A 6,322-nucleotide genomic window follows, 5' to 3' on the forward strand; every position below is an offset into this window, starting at 1 on the left:
CCTGAATGATAATCTATTTTTTCAGCATTAACAATACCTCTGAGCTTGCACCATGAGTGTTTCATAAAAATGAAACTACTTTTGTCTTTGGTCATTAGTGAAATAATGACAAAAGATTTGTTCCTAAGCTGATCCTTGAGGAACTGCATTAGTAACTTTCCCCTGGACCATCATTTCTGCTTTCAGCACTGTTTGCCATCATCATCAGATATTTACTTTGTTCTTTGTTCAGTTTATATCTCCTGTAAGGCAACAGCTTTACTGATGTTCAAAAGGATTGCATTTACTGTGCTTCCCTTGTACAGAAAATTAATTTTTCATTTATAAATGACAATATAGAACTCTCAAATTGCAGCTCTTCAACTTCCAGTTCCAGAGAAGACACTGACTTGGTCAATAGCAAGAAACTGCAGGTCGCACGAGCTTCAGGCTCATCTGGGTTATTATTCTGCCTGAAACAGAGGGAGAGAATCCAAACATTCACATTGTAAGAAATGAGATAGTAACAAATAGCAGGAAAAGCAAACATCCTCCTCTAGTTTATGTCGTAATATTTCTATTTTCCCTGACTTGTAGGCTTCATTTCTAGAATTTTGCAAAGTCATATATAGAAACTCTTTTGATATCTGAATCAGATCATGATTACACAATGTCCAAACAATTTGTCTTACAGCTATAAACTAATGACTCTATGTGATCATAAATCCTTGACAATCAAGATTTCTTATAGAATTTATTCTAAAATAGCACGTTTCTCTGCAGGCATGGTGTAAGCTGATACTGAAGGAACAAATGTAGCCTCCTTTGGGAATCAAACTGAGGACAAATCGACAGGATATGAAATAAATGCACAGTTGTGTCCAGACGATATGAAAATTTATCTTTGTTAAGTTTCACATGCAAGCAATTTTCATCAGGATCCAAAAACACACTTTAGATTGCACTCTGCTGCATTAATCCAAATTTCTGGAGAAGTTTATTTTACTTTGATAATACCGGGTTCCAGTGGTTGCTAGCTGTTACACATTTGCAGAAGCAAATATGCTGGTATAGCATCTAGCTCAAATTTCTTTATCGGTGTAATTGCACGAGTAATGACCTCGCCGCGCTGTGCCTTTCTCCGAAGCACCTGCAGTGGCACTGCCACCAGCTCCAAGAGGAGCTGCAGTGGCACGGAGGGGTTGCCTATATTGCCACCCTGTGGATTGGAACAAACAAGTTGCATCGTCTGCTCTTGCAGAAGATGGCTTGTGCGTGCTCTTGCCCTCTGACGTGCTGGGGGACAAGATTTCTCAAATTAATTCACGCTAATTGCAGCACAAAGCTGTGCATTGCCACGCAGAGCCAGTGGCACGCTGGCACCGGGCCCTTTCCTTAGTTCTGTGATAAACTTCGCCTTCAAGTTATGCTAGGCTTAGGGCACATCCCACAGGGTTTGTCATGGCCAATAAACTCCATGAAATCAATCTTTTTGCAATAGAAGCTGACAAACAAGACATATTTTGCAAACACATAAATGCAGGAGAAAATGGATCTTACCTTTGGATCGGATTATTTGTGATTAACCATTTCTAATCACTCATTGGCTTTTTGTCTGCTACAACCACATTTTTAACATACCATTTTTTCACAAGTTTTGATTGAAAATGAAATGTCCCTTTCTAAAGGTCATATATATTATTTGAATACACACACACATATATATTTGTGGAAGAATATATGTATACTTTTCTTAACTGAAGATGTCTTTCATCTATCAGGACAATGAAGGTGTTAGGAAAGAGACGTGGCAATGGAAGGGGAAAGCAGCTGTGGCAGAAGGATACTGGAGATGCAAATGAAGACGAGCAAGGAGGAGGCCTCCTGCTTCCCTCTGTGGGCCAGGTCTGGGCATGGCCTGAGGGTCTCCTGGCTTTGGCAGCCCCCAACATGACCATCTCTTGTGGTGGCCTGGCAAGGGCTGGTGCTAACGTGAGGTGGAAGCATCTCTGGTTGAGGAGGAGGGCTTTTTTCAGCAGGCCTGGCTCGAGTGACACAGACGGTTTTGGCTGCCATGGAAAAGAGGGAGGAAAATCCTCCTCGCCCTGCCCCCTGAGGTGCCGGTGGGGCCTGATACCCTCTCCCAGGTCAACCACCCAGCAGCTTCTCCTGCTTCTCACCTTGCTCAGTTCTCTCTTGATGTTGGCAATCCTGGGCCAGCACAGCTCTCTAAACCTGCAGAAAAGCATCCCACAGAGAGAAGGACATGGTTGCCTTTTTTGTGAATTAATTGAATTGACTGACTGAAGTGTCTGGCTGAAGCACCTGCCTTCTGCCCTCCAGCTACTGCACAGGGGAACCTCTGCTGGCTGGGTGCTCTGAAGGGGAGGACAAGGAGCAACCAGGATGACAGGACAGGTATGTTCTTTCTGAAAAAAAAAAAATGAACACACATTCCTTTACTTCAAAGCCACTGAGAGAAGCAGAGGGAAGAAGCAATGTTAGAGGTTTGCATCTAGTCATAGTTTCACACAATACAGTAAAATACAGTGAAATACAATATGTTTATTTGTTTGCAATCCTAGTATCCCTGGTATGACATAGGATGAGTCTATAAATGCAAATATTTTGAGACTGATATTTACAGTGCTTTGCAGCTAAAGGCAATTAATCATAAACAGCAAGTTTGTTCTATAATCATGTTTTACAATATCCCATGCTATTAGAATTCACTTCATTTTCTGATCCTTTTTATTACTGTAGCAAATACTGGTATGAAATCTCTTACTCTAGTGATTCTACAGCAATATCTCGCCAGAGTTAATTAAACTTTTTTCAGTCATCTTGTACTTCTCAAAGCAACATATACGGTAATCACCATTACTCTTTGGTATAGTTTTGATCATTTAACCCTTGGTCACATGCATCTATACTTCTCACGGAAATAATATAAAGGTTTTCACATGCCTGTAAAGAGGTGAAGAATCCATCTACTAGTATGACAAGCACATATCTCTGTATGTGCTTTTGTTATTCTGCTGTTTTTACAGCAGAATAAACAAGTTGCCTACTCCCACATTCCCACATTGACCGGTTTGCCAGTGCACCTGGGTGAAATGATTTCTAGCCACCAGCTGAGGTGACAGCACTACATCCTTTCCTTCATTTTACTCTACCCTGTCTAGCTGGTACTCCCTCTCTCACCCCTGCATAACAAATATGTAGCATCATTGGGATACTATGCAAATTTTCTGTAGAAAAAAAGAAAAAAAAAGTTGTACATAATATCTTTTTCTTACATTGAGACAAAGCTGGTCATGGCTAAAAGTTTAACAAGAACTATTCAGGTTGGAAGAGACATGAGGAAGTGTTTAGCACAACCTCCTTCTCCAAGCAGGATCAGTTATGAGATCAGGCCAGGCTGCTGGGTGCTTTATTCAGTCAGGTCTTTAAAACTTCCATTGATAAAGACTCTACAACCTCTCTGGGATAAATGTTAAAGATTCAAATCCTGTTACTGTGAGGACTGTGTTAGAAACAGTCAAGACATCTGTAGATTCCTCACTTACTACCTCCTTCCATCTTTGCAGTGGTAAATTATTATCATTATTTTCAGAAGCCCCCAACTGTTTCCTGTTGCATAAAATGCATGTAACATTAGCTATTGCATTTTCAGACTTCACTAGCATTCTCACTGAGCCACAGATCGTAACTAGAGAGTTGTAAAATGCTTCTATTCATTCCCCCACATTTTATTTTCACGTTTCCCTCGTGTTTTCTTCAGATGGATTTATTTTAACTTTCTGCTAAGAATTCAACAATTTTTGAAGAATAAAGCTGAGAAAGAGATGTTAATTTAACCTATGTGGTAACATTTTTGCAGCTGTTTTTACTGAGAATTTCTGGTGCTTTGGAGCTCCAGAGCTACTCTGTAGACTACCTGATGTTAGTAGTATGTTTTTAGTTCCCTCTTTCAAAATGTCTTCATTCATAAACAGTTGAGAAGTCTCTGGAAAATGTCACTGGCAGGCTTCAGGAAAGAGACTACCAGCAGCAAAATTCCTCCCAAGACCCCACTGACACTGTCTCACCTCCTTTGAACATGCTCTTGTCATATTTTCTGTCTTCATTTTAGAGCAACATCATGCCTGTCCTGCAGAGCAGCCCTCAAACTGGAGAAACATCATCTCTGAAGTGCTTCTCTCCACATCTAGGTAATCCTGTGGTGGCAAGCATCTGAAATGAAAGCCAAGGTACAGTGGTTTAGTATACACTCCTCCTGTTCCTCCTGCTGCTATCACCTGAGGCTAAAAGCAGCCTGACTGACATACTGAGGGTGATGAAGAAGAGGATTGTGCAAAGCAAAGGTTGTGTGGTGAGCCTCAAACAGGAAAAGATGGAAATGTAAAGAGAGTGGTAACTGTCCAGCAGGGTGCCTAAAGCACAGGATTCTTATGTGGAAGAGTGAAGTGGGGAAGATGTAATGAAAGTGAAGATGAACAGTGTTCAAACAAAAAGCTGTCTCTGATAGTCTGCTTGGACCTTCTCTTAAAATACACAGAGAAAACAAGAAATCCTTTTATGAGTTACCAATGGGCAAAATCCTTGAACAGCTACACAAAGAAGGAGCACTGAGCCCCATGTTCAGGAGGATACTCAAAATCTGCAGCCCAGGGGACTCTAATGATCCCACCGGTACGGTAGATACGCAGACGAAATATTTCAGTCATTTAGTTTTAGGGCTAATATTCAACAGTAAGTGGTTATAGATTCTACCACATCAAGAAATATTTTGCAGATCTTTAACTTGGTCTAGGTTTTATGCTCGGTTGTTCTCTAACTCTACCCGATAAATAGCCAAAAGGCACAGCTCCTCAGCTGGCATGATTTATTTCCTGTGTGGGTGCTGCCAGGCTGCCATCATCAGTGCCACAGCAGTTCAAGTAGGAATACCTTGAAGGCTTTGCAGAAGCCCAATAAACTTCGGAGGCTAAATCTCTTCCTATGTTATTGCGAACTTTTCTGGATGGAAAGAAGTCATTTTGTGTTACCACAGAGGAGAAACAGGACAGCACTGAGCTGTTACTGTACTCTGTTTTAGTCTATTGGGAATGCAACAGAGGTAGGGTGCCATATACAATGACTTCCATGAACAACCCATTCAGGAATGCTTTTGTGTTGTCAGGGAACTTCCTTCAGTAATCTGACATGCCTAAAAGTTGCCATGTTTATTGTGGAAGTAACACAATAGCCACAGAAGAATTAAATGGAACAAGCTGTGAACATCGTGTCTGCTATAGTTCACTCAGAACAGACCTGTCGCCGTTTCCCGTGTAGCACTTCTCTCCTTTCTCTCTTCTACAAATAGGCATGATATTTATTTTGTATAGACTTGTAGTTTGTGTGACACTGGCTTCAGCTTTGTATATAAATATTTCACTGGAGTAAAGTCAGTTCCATCATCATTATCCTTCTTTGTTTTGCTCTTCTTGTTGACACTGGGCATCAGTGCATCTCTCCTCTAGCAAGCAACACAACATGTTTTATGGTTGGAGGTTGTTACTTGCTATGTTCATTAAGCAATGAACAGTGTTCTTTAATTAAGTTTGCTACTGTTTCCTTTTCCAGTGCTGTGGTATATAATGAGATGCTAATACGTTGCTGAACTACGTCCCAGTCCTGCACGCTATCTCTACATAGAGGTCTACCACAAGGCTCAGTTTGCTGCAGATAGGTTCATTCTCTCTTGGTCGCCAAAAAGCACGTTACTTTTTGTCTGTCTTATTATTATTATTATTATGATCCAATCACAAAAACAGAACCGTGCTGCTTAGGCTGCTGGCAAGAAGAGCGATTAACCACAAGGGGGAGTAGTATTCAATAATATGAAACCAAACCACTAAGGATTTTGTTTGTACTGCGTAAATTAAGTTTGGAAGTGAGGTGTCTAAAAAATGCAAACCTGCAGGAGCAGTTGTAAAGAGAAGAGTGAAGAAATAGCCTCTTCCTAGGGCTCTGTTTTCGTAGATAACATTTACTTTCATGGTTTTGGCTGTTCCCATTAGTAGTACATCAAGCAGCTAGCACTTCCAGGGCTACTTTACCAGCAATGTTTTGTCTTTTTACTTTGTCTAGTGGCTATCCATAATTTGTCTGTAATTAGTCACTTTGTACAACTCCTTACATAGTAATTTCTCACATAGTGGTACCTTGTGAGTAGGGCTACATGCTATGACTGCTCTTGTCCATTTGCAATAAAGCTTGCGACTCAGGCGACCTGTACATCTCCACAATTAGTGCAGCAGACTATCACATGTACATGCCAAAAGGTGACCATTCTTTA

This window comes from Anser anser, assembly GCF_964211835.1.
Source record: "Anser anser genome assembly, chromosome: 2".
NCBI lineage: Eukaryota > Metazoa > Chordata > Aves > Anseriformes > Anatidae > Anser > Anser anser.